Genomic DNA, 17,430 nt, shown 5'->3' with positions numbered 1-17,430 from the left:
GATTTGTTCATTTTTATTCTGAGCTAAGAACTGACCCTCTTTCTAAGCATGTCCCTCACTGAGTAATTCCAGTACTATTTGTTTTGTATTCAGATCAAGCCTTTTTTACTTTGCCCAGTCTTTTCAACTGGTTTACCTTCAGTCACAACTGAGAGGGAGGTGCAATAAGGAGGCAGTATTGAGAGACTGAAAGCACCACCCATGTGCACAATCCAGGAGTTATTCTCTTATGCCAAGCTCCATTTACCCCATTTGAACCAACCAAGTTAAAACTTTAAGTCCTCTTTTCTGCTATTAACTCTCAAATGGACATATAACAGGGACTAAACCACTTCAGGACTCTCATTCTCCGGCACACAGCTGTGCTTGTTCTCTGTAGAAAGCCCCAGTCACGTTCCAGTTTCATTCCAGATCACATAATCCATGCACCAACAGTTAAGTGAATAATATTGTATTTCCCTATTTTTAACAACCAGTGATTCCACACAACACAGCAGCAGCTGCATGCTTGTCTGCAGAAACTCAAAAGATGATGCTGACTGACTAGAGTCGCCCCCCAGTGAACAAGAAAATAAACTCAACTTCAAGAATAAATGTACTGCTGGTTCATAAGAAACCTTGACAACAGATATAGCTAGCAACAGGGAGGGGGAGAAAACAACTAATTCTCATGCTGCAGAAGAATACCCCAAAATATCAACTGTACACAGAGATTTGTAATTAGAAGATCACCAAATCAGTGCTTAACTGAGTGTGTGCTCTATCACATGCAAACAGAAAGGACTGACATAAAGACTTCTCCAAGGAGGTGATCTTAGAAGACACTTCTTCAAAAGGCAAAACAAAGCACAACCCAAAATAGCAGAGAAAACAAAACTCACAATTTTATTAGCCTAAATTAATCTGTCTCATTCTAATACAGTCAATAGAGGTTCTTTATCTAGAGATATACATCTATTTAGGTCTGATTTAGTATAAGGTGATTGTTTGAAAACATGAAGAAGACACTGGGTGACAGCACAAACCAAAGCAAAATGAAGAATTACATGGGGACATTTATGCTCTCTTTGTGATTTTAAGAACCAGAAATTAAAAAAAAAATTACTTGGGCTCTAAAATCCCACTGAATTTCAACAGCACTGAGATATCTAACTCTCTCAAACACCTCAGATTTTAATTTTCAAGTGCTTTTTCCTAGCAATAAATAGGACTAGTCATAAAGTCACTCTAACACTGAATACCTATCCAAATGACACATCTTTGGAAGCATTGTCATTCCTCAAGAAAATAATCCATTCACTCTCTTTCTTCACTTTACCCAAAGTAAGAGTCCAATAGAGATGAGAAGTTTGGTGTCAGCAGTTACAAATCAACTGAAACACAAGAGATATGACAGACTTGTTTCCCATATTCCTGATTCATAAAGATGCCAGCAGTGGAACTACAATAACTCACGTAAGTCAGGATTTTCCACTTTACTGCTGAGTATCCAGAAACTTGGCTCTTCTCTCTTCAGCCCATTGCTGGAGTATTTTATTGTTTTTTGGGGGTTTGGTTTGGTTTGGGTTTTTTGACCTTTTTTTTTTTAACTGCATACATAATTTACATAGCAAAATGTAACCTTTATTTCTAACTCAAATTTTTCTGGTCTTCCACCTCTTTGGAGAAATGCCTAACAGTGTCAGGCTTTGGAGACTGAAATAACAAAATAACAGCCAAAATTTAATTAAAGAAACCCGTTTTTATGAAAGCCTCGCTTGGGAGGATGGGGAGGTTGGGAGGGGTGATGACACTCAAAGGGATTTATGCACAAAGACTTTTTTAACATCCATCTTGCATTTAATGTTAGAAGTTCATTACCACCCTGCACTAGCAGCTTACTTGTACATCAGTAGTAATGCAGAATGGGAGAGAGGATTTCCAGGTTCATCATCCTTACCTTGCCAGACCACTATACCCTAGCAATCTTTGAAAAGGAAGAGCCAGTAAATAAGGCACAACTAAGTCTGTGGTTTACATAAAGCACTCCAAGTGAATCCATCTGCCAATATACATACTGGAAATCTAATCAATAGTGGGGTTTGCATATTTGCACAGCTGTTATAGACAGATGCTCTTATCACTGTTATTTTATCCATACTTTTTAATAAAGTGGATGACTGTTAAATCGTTGCCTTCTTCCTCCTCTTCCAATCTGGTTCTCTGATTTTCACTTACTTACATTTCTCTTCACCTTTAATTTCCTTCTTTGTTTAACTGCTTTCTCCACCACTTCCACTAGCCTTTTCAACCTCTCCTTTTGCCATATGATTTCTTCTTTTCCAGCTTTGTGGTTTCCTTATACTTCACTCTCTGCCAACTTGACTTTTTTTCTCTTTCCCTTTCCCTGCTGTTCAAAAGAATCAGATTCAAGAAGCTCAGGTTGGAAGGGACCCATAATGATCGAGTCCAACTCCCTGCTCCTTGCACAACTACCTAATACTAAATCATATTATTTATAGTGTTTTCCAAACACTCCCTGAACTCCAATAGGCTTGGTGCCGTGACTATTTCCCTAAAATATGGAATACTTCATGAATTTGCGTGTCATTCTTGCACAGGGGCTGTGCTAATTATTTCTGCATCATTCCAATGGTAGCATAAGTGCTGCTGAAGTGAGCACAACTGCATGTCTGTTGGATGTCTCCTTTCCCTCTCCAATAACCCCAAATTAGCAGCCCAGTTCAGATGACAGTAGCATTCTCATGAAAGGGAGCAGGGGGGCAGGTACCGATCTCTTCACTCTTGTGACTAGTGACAGGACTCAAGGGAATGGCCTGAAGCTGAGTCGGGGGTTGTTTAGGTTGGATTTCAGGAAAAGGTTTTTCACCCAAAGGATAGTTGAGCACTGGAACGTCCCAGGGACATGAGCACAGCCCCAAGTCTGTTTAAGGACAATGCTCTCAGGCACATGGTGTGATTCCTGGGATGTCCTGCACAGGGTTAGGAGTTGGATTCAATGACCCTGATGGGCCCCTTCCAACTCAGCATATTCTATGATTCTATGATTCTAGGCTCATAGTTATGCTCTGAACACCAAGTCATTCACAGGTGAAACAGAGCAGTACAAAATTTCTTGTGGAAAATTACATTTCCTTTTATTAAGGAAGAGCCTAAGGATTTGTACCATTTGTACCATTTTTACTGCTGTGCCACTGTACACTATCTCCATACCAAACACACCAACTTCCTATTAGCAACCCTTCTTCCTATAAATGACATACAAGTGTCTCATCTTGAGAATTAACTCACCCTAGCCCCGGCCCCAGCAGGGTTACAGTGCAGCAGCTCCCACAAAGGCTTCAGAGGCAGAGGATTAATGGATGATCACTGTCCACTTCAAAGTAAAGAAGGCTGGTCTCACTCATCTTCAATAGGATATTAATTACATTATTCTTGGACCCAAAAATGTGGGACTGAATGATGAGGCAGAACATTACCAGCTTTTTTGAGAGCCCATTTCATTGGTTAACTGTACTCACAGCTGTGAAGCTCTTTTCAATATTCAGATTAATTATGTCTTTGCTGACGCTAAAGAGCATTACTTCTTATAATGCTTGTCATGGTCAGCTATCTAAATGTGTTTATTTTGCAGAACATGAATAAGTGATGCATCTAATCACAATGCAAGTGTTATGCAGCTTCACAACATTTTTGTTGTCTGGCATAACGAGCAAGCTCAGAATAGACCCTTGTCTGTTGGCAGTGTCGCTTTGTCAGAGAATTTCCATTCATTTAGTAGCTCCAGGCTGGCAGCTAAAGCAATCGTTAGTGGCCAAAAAGCATCCATCCACCAAAGCCACAGACCTGCATTCAGGCATAGACAGTTCAAAGTACAATCAAGCTCTCCTGCTAAAAAATTCTGGGTTTCAAGACTAAGATCTGTAGAGAAACTGAACACCTGAAAAATAAAATCAGAAGAAATGGGAACTCCTAGTTGGCCTGCCATTAGCAACAGGCCAATGAGAAACGGACTGATGGCAGACCAGCACACAATTATCTCTCCGCACAGCATGCAAAACCATCCCTGCTGCTAAGAAAATAGTTTTGCACTCATATTTGCAACTGCCAAAACCAAGCATGAACTCCTTTTCTTTTCTGATGCTAAAATGCTATTAATTAAAATTAGTAAAAATATCTTCTCTCCAGAGAGGAAGAGAAGAGCACTTTCTCAAGTGGAGTATTTTCTGAAATACTGCATGGTTCATACTACCCCAACACTGTGCAACCAGCTTTGCTCCCTTCTGAGCACAAAATCTTGAGAAATATTTCCCCCACACCCCCCTGAGAAGACAGCTTGCTCTCTGGCTGTTTTTGCTGAGAGAAGCTGTCTCCTGTTAGGAGAAAACCCCACAATGGCCAACCTCTAATTTTCTACTTATTCAACAACATAAGAAAAGTGTATACATGGTCTCTGCAAGAGGCTGAAGGAAAATCAACTTATTTTCTTGCCTCATAATGAGTCACAGCACTGCCGGAGATGTACAAAAAATAAGTATTCCTTTTATTTAAACTACAGTTTCTCCATATTTTCCTCAAGGCTATGAATTCTTTGGAAGTCCCTGAGCAATATCAGTTCTTCTGCTGCTCTCACTGCTACAGTGTTGTACAGTAACAGAGAATTTGCCTAGTCTTCATTAAAATAGGTGAAACTGCCAACTGACAGAAAATCAACAGCCTTTGGTACCTACAGTGAACTCAAAAACAAAGTGCTACTGAAATGTATGGACTGTGGGGAAATATATCGAAAAGTATGGAACAGGAGATAAATACAAACATTTACGTTTCTATGAAGGCTATGTAATTAAAAATGCAGTTAAGCAGCAAGTCCATTAAGAAGAGAATAATTCAGAAGAACACACATTTGAGTACAAAATGCAATTAATTCAAACAGGAAATAAGAATTAAAAGTAATTATTTTGTTTTGCAAAGGTAGAATAAATGCAGCTGAACACACTGTTCAGTGCCTTGTGGCCTGGAGTTTTTTGTTGGTTTTTTTGAGTTTTTGTTGTTTGGTGTTTTTTTTTAATTTTCACTAGTAGATCTTCACACCTCCCATGTCCTCTCAAATCAATCAAAAATAGTAATTAAAAAAGTTCCACTTCAGTATCCCAATATGCCTGTGGGTAACACCACATATAACGTCATGGAAATAGCAGGAAAAAAAGCCTGCTATCAAATAATTGACCACTGCTCAAAGCACGTACACTCAGGACCTAGATCCTGCTTCCTACAGGACAGAGACTTTCAGTAAAAGCCATCCTGCTTTAAATATAATCCACCAATTGATTTTAAAGGCTGGTTAAAAGCTATTGCCTGTGACAGACCAGGTAAGCCAAACGATCTGTATTCGGGGACTAAGAAAACTGCATTTCCAATTGAAATCTTTTGACCTCGGTCGCACAAGTGTTCCCAGCAGAGCTCCAGCAATGAATACCAAAGCACTATTTCTCCTCCCTCTGTCAAAGTCTACATATGAGCTCCTGCACAGGCCTCCCTCTCTCACACTTAGTAAGGGAAAAAAATCTCCCCAGACCTCAGTAACAACCTCCAAAATATCTACTAAGAGGGTATGAGAAAAAAGACACAACAACATCATATCTTCCAACAGAAGCATGTTGGGTAGTCTTTGAGAAGCAGATGAGGTAGTAGTGAATAGTGGTGTTATTTTAAATAGTGTGCAGAAGTCAAAAGATAACAAAGAGAAAAATACACTACCAAAAAATCTTAAAATGCCAAGTATCTTCCTGCAAACTGGATTATACAGGGCATGGGCTGAACCAGCAGCAGCTGCATAGGAGCTTAAAATGCAGCAGCAGCTGCTGCGATGACATTCACCAACTCCATATACACCTCAGGATTACCTCTTCAGAGCCAGCAACACTTCCTGCGTGTCTCGTCCCAACACAGTCCCAGTTCCAGGGACTCTGGATTTTTCACTGCAGCATAGTACAACAGAACATGTCATAGTGATTGTTTTGTTTTTAAATCTGGTCAAAAGATACTGTAAATGTAGGGAATCTTCTAGAGAGAGTGGCCTCAGCATCAACATTTTAGTAATAAACAGCTGGATCTACAAGATTTATAAATCTTGGAAATAATTTTATTATATATTACTTTACACTTGTCTTTCAGAAGTCCTACTAATCTTTTAAAGGGAATAACTACCTGCATCTGCCCATATATAGTAAAAAATATTTCTGCAGTTCACTCTATTCTTAATTGACTTTGAGGTCTGAGCCACTGTGAAATCACTTTCATGATCATTTACACAGTTAGGTTTACAGCAGAACATACAGTCTAAGCTTCCACAGAAACTGCATTTAAAAATTAATTACCAATATGCATTTTCCACCAAAACCTAAAATATAAAATGGTTCTCAGTCAGATCAAGGAAGTTAACAGATAAGGTACTTATCTAGTCCAGAATGGAGCAAAGGAGTTAGCATCCTGGGTAGCAAAGTTGAAGCAGTAAGGCCCAAAAATCAGAGTAACTCTGAAGAACAGAACATTTGGAGAGGCTGGTGCTCTGCCAGTCATGTCATGAACAGAGGAAGGCAACATTCATTAAATAAATTATTCATTAGTATTTAACAACTCAGCACTGGATACAATATTTATTCTTTTGACTAAAGAACATTGCTATGAATCCATCCACTTGTAACTTCACTGCTGAAAAAGTTAATGCCATTTATTGACAGGTTAATTTATAATATCACCTTAATTAAAAAAAAGATTATCTTATCACTTTCTGCCTGAAATGAAACCGCACCTGATTGGGAATACTGTACCCACAGGCTAATGAATGATTTCAAGCAACTCAGTGTCCAATTAACACCAGCATCTGGTTTGGGGATTTTTTTTATCCCTATCAAAGCATTTGCCCTACATTAATTACACTTTCAGTAAGTAGCAACAGAAAGTTTGAATCTTGATGCTATCCTTCAAGCAAAAATGGAGACAATAAAATGGTCAGGACCTGGAATTCACGTAACCAGAAGCAAAATTCCAGTCACTTGCAGGCATGCAAAACAAGGCATGAAACTTCTTCCAGCTCGATTTCAACAGTTACCTCAACAGAACACTAACTGAAGAAATGGGTAAGAGTCCCTCATGTCCCAGACACTGGAAGAGTGACCCATCTGCTTCCACCTGCAGAATCCTGTCTGCAGCCGGCTTCATGAGGAACCAAACTTTGGTTGGAAAGAAGGTGGATTCTTTAGGCTTTTAAACTGATCTTTGCCATTAAAAAAAAGCAATTGAATAATTCACTGATTTTCAAGATTTAGTGCAGCTGAAAGCTCTGGGACAGGGGAACTTGCGATGCGTGGAGGAAGTATCCTTTGACTCATTAAAATCTCAGAGCATGTGAGATTGAATGGACCAGCATTCACCTCCTTCCCCCTTATTAACACTGGATTTAGATAAGTAAAGCATGATTTCTGAAATACAATACATTTTTTCCTATAAAATGTTCATCACTAACTCTACTAACTCTCCACTAGCATAACTGTACAACCAGTATAAAAAAGAAATTAGAGGAAGTATAAAGTCCAAACCTGGTTTGGTGCTATAATACTGTAAGCATGGGTGGACTTAAGAGTATCTTAGTGACATATTGTATGCAAGCTCTGTTATTCCTCAGGAAAGGTATAGCGCTATTTCCATCAGGTATTCTTGCAATGGCATCAGACAAGAGATGTTAACTTGGTATACCAAATGGTCATTTGCATATGCAACAAGTATTCATTTCTGACAGTGATTGATTAAGTAGTGGGGTTAAGCTCTGTAGTTGCCAATATTTTGTTCATCAGTGCTGGACTCACAGCATTCACTGAATAAATTATTAAAGAAACTAGAAAAACAAAACCCAAAGAAATAATAAACAAGCGAGCAAACAAAAGACAAAAGGCCAAGCACCATTTTTGCTGTGGGACTGTGTGATACTACCCTATATCTTTTCCCCTTGAGTGTCATTACCAGCACTAATTTGAATCCAAATACTAGAAAGCTTCACAAGCAGGCTTCAATGACTATACAAATGCTCCTACCTGAAAATCTATAGGGGAGGAAAAGCCAGTAAAATCATACTTTTGCTTCTCATGAATGCTTAATTTTAATTAAATGTCATCACTACAACTAGGTCACACTTCATCATTCTTTCAGAAGCAAAGCAGAAAATCTATGCTTCTGCCTCCTTTTGAGAGTTTTTACCATGTTTCAAAGTTCCCCTCTGCCTTTTACTTAGGACAAAGATTTCCTACACTTCCCTATAAACTGAAGAAATTTTATCCTACCCAAGTAGCAGCTCCATGCAACTGTTGCCAAGACAATAAATTAACAGACTCATGGGCTGATCATGCAAGCTAATTCTCTTTTGGCTGTTTTATCTCAAATCGACAAACAGCAGTCCCCTCTCACACCTGAAGCTCAAACGCAGTTTCTGGTCTCTATTATTGTGTCAATGCCTACTAAACAGTTTTAATACAAAGAAACAATGTAACAAGCCTCTTTTTAACACTTGAGGCCCCAAGGTGATCAAAATTGGTTTTTTCCTCCTGCTGTGAGAGGTCTGCAGTGCAGATTTAAAGCCTCAAGATTCACATTCTGCCACCAGTGTACCTAGGAGAAATTCAGAGTTGCAAACTACTTTTCAGAATGAAAAAAATACGAAAAGGTGGGTTGTTTTTTACGTTAGCATTTTGAAAGGGAATCCAACTCTCTGTCGAAAGAGACCTTTAAGATACATGGGTAAAAGCCAGATTGTATGCATCATGAGCAGATGCATGCAACCTTCTGCTTCTCCTTACCCCAGAGGAGCTCCTAATCCAACATACTTTCACTGTCTCGCACCTCTCTCTTCCTGCCACAATTATCTCCCTCTGCCCCATGGACCAAATCTGGATGCTCTTTCCTGAGTTGTGCAGTCTCTGTTCTTTCCCATCCAGTTCTGTTTTTCAAATACCCTTCCCTCCTGCGCTCTATGCACGTCTTTTAGCACAAGCAAGAAATAACTGAAAGAACAAATAAATGCAATGTAACATTTTTCTCCTTGTACTGTAACTAAAGAAAGGAAATCTTTACTGCAGGTATATAAGTTAATACCCTATTAAGGACAGCTGCAGAGACTAAACATTGTCAGAAAGCTGGTGATTGCCAAGATAAGGTATCAGCATAAACCAACTGCTATGCCAGCTATTCCTACCCTTGGGTATGTACCTCCTTTTACAAATATGGAGATCACTTTTCCAATACCTGAATGTACATTGGGTAAATTATGCACTTGCCTGAAGGCCACTAGAAACATCTCAGTTTTGAGATAGTAAAGAAAATAATGACATATGTTGAAATTATTTATTAAAGCTGTAATAAAAATCTTTTGGAAAGTAATGGCCATGCTTGATAAACTAGTGACAACTACACAAAATTAGAGTTGCCTGAGCTAAATCTCACTTAATTTTAAATTAAGCACTTTTTAAAAGTGGAAATAAGGGACATGAACTCAGTGGACTTGCTCTGATATGTCTTGGAGAGCAAATCCCTCTGGCGTTACTCATACATCTGACCTTGAGATGAGGTTTTCAGTTTCACTCACAACATGGCACTTCCCTTGATTTATCAGGACACATGCACTGAAGTTGAACAAGTTACACAAAATGTTAAAAATGCCTGTTCTGTTCAAAATTACCATCTCCTGTTTCTCTCACTTGGGAAAAGAGGAAGAGTATACTTCATGAAGGCTCCCAGGGATATACAATTAATTTCACATTATCTTTTCCTCCTGATTAACTCTTGTGGTTATTTTCCTCTTTGAAAGCTTCATTTCCTAAGTCAAACAATACACATCACTAAGATTGATCAACAGCACTTCTAACAAATTTCGTTTTCATAATAATTAGCATACTGGGGCTCTGTCACTTGGAAAGACTGACGAAAACCACCTTTATTTTTTCTTATTTCACTTTTCTGCAGCAAATAAGATTCTTGATGTAACACATAAATGTTTTTTTTCCAGACTAAACATTCAGGATTCAGGGTGTTTTGTTTTTTTGGGGGTTTTTTTGTTGGGGTTGTTTTGGTTTTTTGTCTTTTTGGTTTTTTTTTTAAATGGCAGATGTTTTAAGCTTGTCTGCTCATAGTCTTTGCCATGAGCAAGCTAGCATCCAAACATCACCTGTCACGCAGTTTCACCATCCACATCATTAGAAGGCAGGGTGGAAAGCATCCCAGAGGGTATTTCAGGCTGGATTGCCAAATACAGAAACGTAGAGGGGAAAAGAAAGGTAAAAAGAGCATAAGTAAGGCCTGTCATCTAACAGGGAGTCAGACTTCCTTAGGTTTCCCTGAGTGTCCTGAGAAACTTTCCTAGGCATAAACGATCAGTGATACTGGAGCATCTCTCCTATGAATACAGGCTGTGCAAGTTGGGGCTGTTCAGACTGAAGAGATGTTATAGCAGCTTCCTAGTACCTAAAGAAGGGCAACAACAGAGTTGGAGAGGAACTTTTGATAAGGGCCTGTAGTGATAGGATAAGGGAGAATGGTTTTAAACTGAGAAAGAGTAGATTTAGACTAGATATTAGGAGGAAATTCTTCCCTGTGACAGTGAGGAATTGGAACAGGTTCTCCAGAGAACTGGTGGATGCCCCATCCCTGGAAGTGTTCAAGGCCAGGTTGGATGGGGCTTGAGCAAGCTGAACTAGTTGAAGGTGTTCCTGCCCGTTGCAGGGGGGTTGGATCAAGATGATCTTTAAGGTCCCTTCCAAATCAAACCCTTGTATGATCCTGCAATTACACCCACTTCACAAACCTTTTTCACAGACATTGGACAAACTTCCATTCTTCATCTGAGATGCCATTCAAACACTGCCCTCCTTGCAATGCACCCAGACACAACAGTGTGTTGTACCTGAGCCAGAGGCTGAGGGCACAGACCTGGGGGTTTACACAACTCAGAAAGGCAGCAAAGGGGACAGACTCTTTGGGTAGCCCTCCCTTGTGCTGCATTTAACGATCATGCAGTCATTCCATAAGTGAGGGAAGGGGAGTTGAGGTATCAACATGGAGTGCAGAAGGGGAGGTCAGGGAGGTGGGAGATGGGCTAGCCTTCTACTGAACCAACAAACTGGTCCAAGGGAAACACAGACAGGAGTTAGGGAGGTGGAGAAGAAGGAGGAGAAAAAAATGCGTGGCCATTTCTCTCATCAGTAGTGTACATTTAAACCAAAGCATAGATATGATGAAACCACATGACATGTCACTAAAACAGAACTGTCAGAAAACCAGTCTCACCACTCCCATGAGATTCTCCATTGCAGCATCTGGTGAATCCAGTATAAATGTGCATGCCACCTGGGAGATTATTACCTGAATGAGAGCTCAGAATCCTGCCTCCCAGTCATACTGCCCCCAGCACAGCTCCATCGCCATGGTCACACCTTCCCAAACACCTGGGCATAGTCAGCCCTAGCAGCACGAATGATTTTTCTCCTCTTCCCTCCCTCCTCTAAAATCCCAGTTCCCTTGCTTTTGATCCTCCATTATTTGCCACTTGATCACTCTATGTATTGCCTTCCCTCACAGTTTACAAAGGTTATTGTGGGATATTGACAGGTTTGTCATGTCAAGATACAGATACGCCAGTGAAATCAGCAAAAAGCATGAGCTGGGCCATAAGCCGTACTTGGGCTTGAGCAAGGCTTAACAGGTGAATGATGTCTGGGTTGAAATGAAGGCCTCACAGCCTGATGTTATCTCAGAGAAGCACAGAAGAGCACCTGCATCCCTGTGCCAGACAGCCTCACTCTTCCTTATCCATTCATAATAAACCTTGTGATAAAGCTGGTCCTTCAAGGAGATAACAATGGGATAAAAGTTCTGGCAAATGTCAGATGGCCTTCACTGCCACCTCAGCTGGGTGGAGGAGGACACTGAGGTGTCAAGGTTCTGTGCTGCCTTTGTTTCAACCATAAGTTACATAACTCAGTTTGACTGAAGGTAACCAAAAACTCCTATTATCCCTCATTTATATATTAAGAAAATACATCAACAAATATGAAAATGAGAAAACATCTGCTCCCCACCATCTACGACTGCAGAAACAGGAAAGCAATTATTTTTGGCTACTGTCACACTCAGTTTTTCTAAAAAAATATGAAATTGATACCTGAAATCCTGCATTATTCAGGATGAGAATACAAATCTACTCACAGACAAATCAACAGGCTTGCTCCTCTCTCCATCCTCCAAAGCAGGGATGCCTTTTTGGTAAGATTTGTACCATTGACTGCATCAAAGCAAACCCGGGGACACTTGTACTATACACCTACATCTTTTAGGTCAAGTGAATTTATCACCAACAATCTAACAAAAATCTATAACCTGTTGCTTCAATAAACTGCACTTTTTGAATCTGTGATGGTGAAAGTTCTTATTGAATGCAACCAGATTTACAGTGTTGAATTGGATATAAATCAGAAATTAAGTCCAGCTGCACCTAGCCCTTCTGATCTCTGAGAACTCTGTTGGAACACAAGGGGGTTTATTTTCTGCCAAATTTCATACTTTATCACAACAGTTATATAAAGTAAAAGTTATACCTGTGAAATCATGATGTTTAGTTTGACAATTCAAGAACAAACAACAAACCACCACAGACAAAAACCCCAACACATACACCCCCTCAAAAAAAAAAAAAAAAAGAAACAGTAGAAATAAAAGTGCATAAATCAATGGAGAGAAACCAGGAATCATGTTTCACAGACAGCAGAAGATGGGAATCCTATTTAAAACAAGAACTCAGGAGCCAAAAGTACCTCACATTAAACATGGGAATTGAAAACAAAACCCATTAGAAGCAATCTAGCCCTTGCTGAAACATATACACATCATCATTACCAATAATAAGTTGGCTCTTCATGTGTAATCACTGCACACTACCCTCACTTTATATTCATAACGGCCATTAATGTCAGGAGGAATTGTGCACATGGGCACCATGTTGCCCCTGTGTTGATCCTCAGTCTGCTTCACAGAAAAAACCACCTCTCTTTGCCACTTCTTCCCTCTCACCCTACTCAGGAATAGAAGCAAGCAAAATGGTTGGTTTTTTTGTGGGTTTTTTTTTTTTCCTAGCTACTCCCAATAATTTTGTGCTATTAAGAGCACTAAAAAGGTAATTTGTAATAACCATCTGTTCACACAATACTGAATTCAGGACAGCGTATATTAGAGCACAAGAACAGAATTCATCACAATCCACACTTCAGATTTTGGTGATTGATTTCACAGGTTACTAGCTTCTAAAAATGGCCACAAATATTAAGTATGAAGAAAATTCTAAAAAAAACCCAAAACAAACAACACCAAAACAAAACCAAAAAAACCTCACCAAAAAAACCATAGCCAAACAACAACAACAAAAAACCACAAACAAACAAACAAAAAAAGCCAAGAAACACCCACGACCCAAGCATTAATCCAGCACACTTCACCTAGACCACCTAGACTCTCCCACCTTGTGCTTCCCCCCAACACATAGAGAGGCAGGGGAAGCATCATATTCTGCCCACTGTTTTGACAGTATCCTCACAGGCTGAAATTTTCACAAAGGAAAAACAACAATATATCAGTGCAGTGTTGTAAGAAAGGTTCAGATAGAACAAATAACATTAAATTGCTCTCATTAATACACCTGTTACAACATTCCTCATCTATATGGTTGTTCTAACCCTCAACTGAGACAGAGGTGTATGACTGAACTCTACTGCATACAAGGTTGAGCAAAATGTTGAAATACAAACTTTTTACCATGCCCTTAGTACCTCAGATAAGCCACAAAAGGATAAGGTTTTCTTCACATATGAGCCAAGCCACCAGGAAGCTTCCAGGAACATAACTCTAAAACACTGAAGGAATGAATTTTACAAAAATGTCTACAGTAAATAGAGAATAAACTATTGGATTAGACTTTATCTTCTTCTTTTCAAAGTAGAGCAGATTAAGTCCATCACAGTCAAGCCATAAAGGCACAATATTTTCATGTCAGAATGACACAGGTAGAAGATGGACTTATTTTACACATTCGCTCCATCCTAAAGCTACATGAAATCCAAATCCATCAGTACAGCTACCAAATCTAAAGTAATATTTCACAAAAAAACCTACAGAATTGTGAATTCCAAATGGTTTTACCTTAAATAAAAGATCAATAGAAAATGCTTACATAACTAATCTTTAATTCTCTGGTTTATTAAAAAATCCTGCACTAGGCAACTCTTGCATAAGTTTATAATGTACTGTCAGTCCCTCATGCACTTCCTACTTTCCTGCTTACCCCAGCTTGGTACCCACATCATCTCAAGACACTTATTTTGGTCTTCCATTCCACAATAATTTCTGATTTTGCTATCTTCCTTGCAGTGATTTAAACAACATACTCTTAGGTAAGGACAGAATACTCCTCCAGAAATCTCGCTTGTCAGTGCCCATTATTTTACTATAATTATATAGCTAAGTAATATTCTATTACTTTATCAAATATTTTATTACTATATCAAGTACTATTTAAGGTAAGTTCTGTACCTTTAACAGATTATGCTTTGCTCTTCTGTTACATTAGATCTTATTTTCATAATGCACTTTAATTAGCAACTCATTTACTTAGATTATGAGAATTCAGCAGGAATTCACCAATTCCATCTTGTTAAACAAAATGTCATGTATCCCATTCCTAGCTGAATAGAAAAGGGAAGGGCACAAACTGCTAGAGGAAACAAATCTTCTACATGTGCAAGAACGACTTCTTTTCACCGTAAGCAAAGCCTGGTTCCTGGTTTGACATCTGTCCCCAAAACTTTGCAGAATTTCTCTCCCACTAAATGTATTTAACTAACTTGTCTGTAGTTTCCATCTCATTTTACTGGAAAAACACCCTTACCACCTGCAAAAATGAAAGACTGGGGAGAAGATGGGTGTTAGCAAAGGTACCACCACCACTCAACCACCATAGAAAAGAAACAAATACCACTGGAGGTGCAGTGACCTGAGCATCATCTTATTAAACACACTGTGCTCACCCACCCTTTGCCACAGCACCCTGCTCCCAGAGGTCTGGAACTTAAATACATCTAAGAATATCTTTGTTACTAGAAGTTTCAAGCTCCTGTCCTTTGAAAGGTTAATGAATTACATAAAACAGTGACTGAATAATAATCAAGATACACTTGAATTTGACAAAATCCATATGTTAAAACCCTTAGAGCTTTAGCAGTGTATAGCCCCCTTCCCCTCCATAAAAAAAAAAAAAAAATCTGTCACACTAAAATAACCCAAAGCTTGGTTACACATTAGGAAAAGTTCATTTGATCATCCCATAAAAGTCACAGTTCATTTATCTGAATAAAGTCGACAGCAATTGAGACCACCTTTGTATGCAAAAAAAGTACACCACGATTTTAAGTTAAATGCTGTACTTTGATTTTTAATTTAGTTTAAAAGAAATTCCACATCACAAAGGAAAACTATTAGGTATTATGGCAAACAAATCCAAGACACTGCTATGTGAGTTAAAAATGATCCTTTCATCAGTTGTTTCAGCTGACAAAATTACTCTTCACTTCCTGAAAAGATGAGAGAGCGTCTGCAATTTTTCAGTTGCTTTTTCACATCAGCATGGGGGTTACTATGGTACACCAAACACCAGTATGGACAGATCACACACTTTCACCTGGCAGTAGTGAAACTGTCTCTGCTTTAGTGATAACTCATCCCTGAAACAATTTTTAAAATATAAGAAGAAAAAGCTCTGAAAACTCCTACAAGTTTCAGCTTGCAACAAAGACAGATCACTCCTCATCTTTCACTGGTATATCTGTGACCTCAGAAAACATCCAACAAAAAAGCACTATTTTTAAATATTATTTTTAGGAAACTGATTTTTTAACTCCCTTTATGATAAATTCTTAGCACAGAACAAGTCACTATACAAATTTATGTAAATATATCTCCAAAAACACTCAGGGGTTAAACATTTGACTTAATAATTGTAAAATACTATCACAAAGATATTTCATAAAAATACCATCTCCAGAAATAATCCATGAAAATATATTATGAAACATTGATATTTATTATAGTATTTCTATTAAAAATATCATTTTTATTTTATAGCAAAATACTATTCATTAAGTCATTCTCTTTGAGTTCTGAATGTAACATCCTTAGTTTGCCTTTCTGTGGAAAAACAAAATCGTGATGGATACATGCTTCTACATTGAAAACATTTTGACAACTGTGGATTGTTGCTTTCTCCGCTCAATATCAAATTAGGTGTTTGCTTTCTAATCACTTTTTGGAACCTACTCCTTATTCAAAATAATGTGATAAACCCTAACTCACACCTATGATTTGAGCACTGAAGAAAGTATAAGCTGTGTATTGCAACTGTTGTTCTTTGAAAAGGAAAATGAGGGTTAAATAAATTAAATGGAATCTCCCACATCAATGAAGAATCACTGCCACAGGACGTGAGAGATTCATATGCAAGATTCAGGATTTTTACAACATTATATAAGTCAATTGTCTAGATACTGATACCCTTCCACTTCTTTAATATAATCATATATTAAACAGGAATTTAGGCAGGAACTGAGTACTAACTACTCAAGAGCAATTTCTCCAAACATCAACATATTAAATAAACATCCATTCCCAAATCTCTAAAATAAAGGAACTTTTGAGCAACCTGGTCTAGTGGAAGGTATCCCTGCTGACAGGGGTGGAGGTTGGGAGGGAAGAGCAGGCCTTGGAACTGGATGATCTTTAAGGTTTATTCCAACCCAAATCAGTCTGATTCAAATCAAAGAAAGCCTTCCCACCACATCTTCCCCTTAGTTCAGTTATGTGGCTAAAAGCCATTTGTATTTCAGAATTGCAAAGCAACTGGTTTGGTATATGATAAGTGCTAGACAGTAAGAAAATAATAGATCTGAAACTCTGACCTCGTGTTTTCATAAAACAAAGCCCCAATTCTTGTAAAGACTAATAAGGGGAAATGAAAGGGGAAAAATAAATATTGATTAGGAGAGTTAGAAAGGGTTAGGAGTGAAATGAAGTTTCTGCTTGAAGCAAACAGCAAGGGATAACTTCAGAAACCGAGTCACTACATGACACTATTACTTCATTTTTAACGAGTTTGTAACTTCATTTTAAAGGGTTAGTACTGTGCTCATAGAAGTAACAGTAGAGTTTGAGCTAGAAATACAAGCACCACAGTCACTCGGTGGCTTATGACTCAGCTAACCCCATTCAATTCAACAACGACAGTAAACCCATTATAAAGCTCATTAATAGCAAAATTACAATGTGGATTAGGAGAAAAGCGCAATATTT

At 38.5% G+C, this 17,430-nt stretch overlaps 1 protein-coding gene and 1 non-coding gene across 4 annotated transcripts in view; both read right to left on the bottom strand.

Annotated features, from left to right (window-relative positions):
* The window catches only part of FRMPD4 (FERM and PDZ domain containing 4), a 298,391-nt gene that overhangs the window by 192,027 nt on the left and 88,934 nt on the right, over nucleotides 1–17,430 (bottom strand). The window lies entirely within an intron of this gene.
* On the bottom strand, nucleotides 2,556–2,662 carry LOC126649801 (U6 spliceosomal RNA). The gene has a single exon (XR_007631182.1). It is a non-coding gene; the product is annotated as a U6 spliceosomal RNA (small nuclear RNA).

Source organism: Myiozetetes cayanensis, unplaced genomic scaffold (assembly GCF_022539395.1).
Source record: "Myiozetetes cayanensis isolate MyiCay16 unplaced genomic scaffold, myiCay2020 scf5-8, whole genome shotgun sequence".
Lineage (NCBI taxonomy): Eukaryota > Metazoa > Chordata > Aves > Passeriformes > Tyrannidae > Myiozetetes > Myiozetetes cayanensis.
This window is presented reverse-complemented; position numbering and strand designations above follow the sequence as displayed.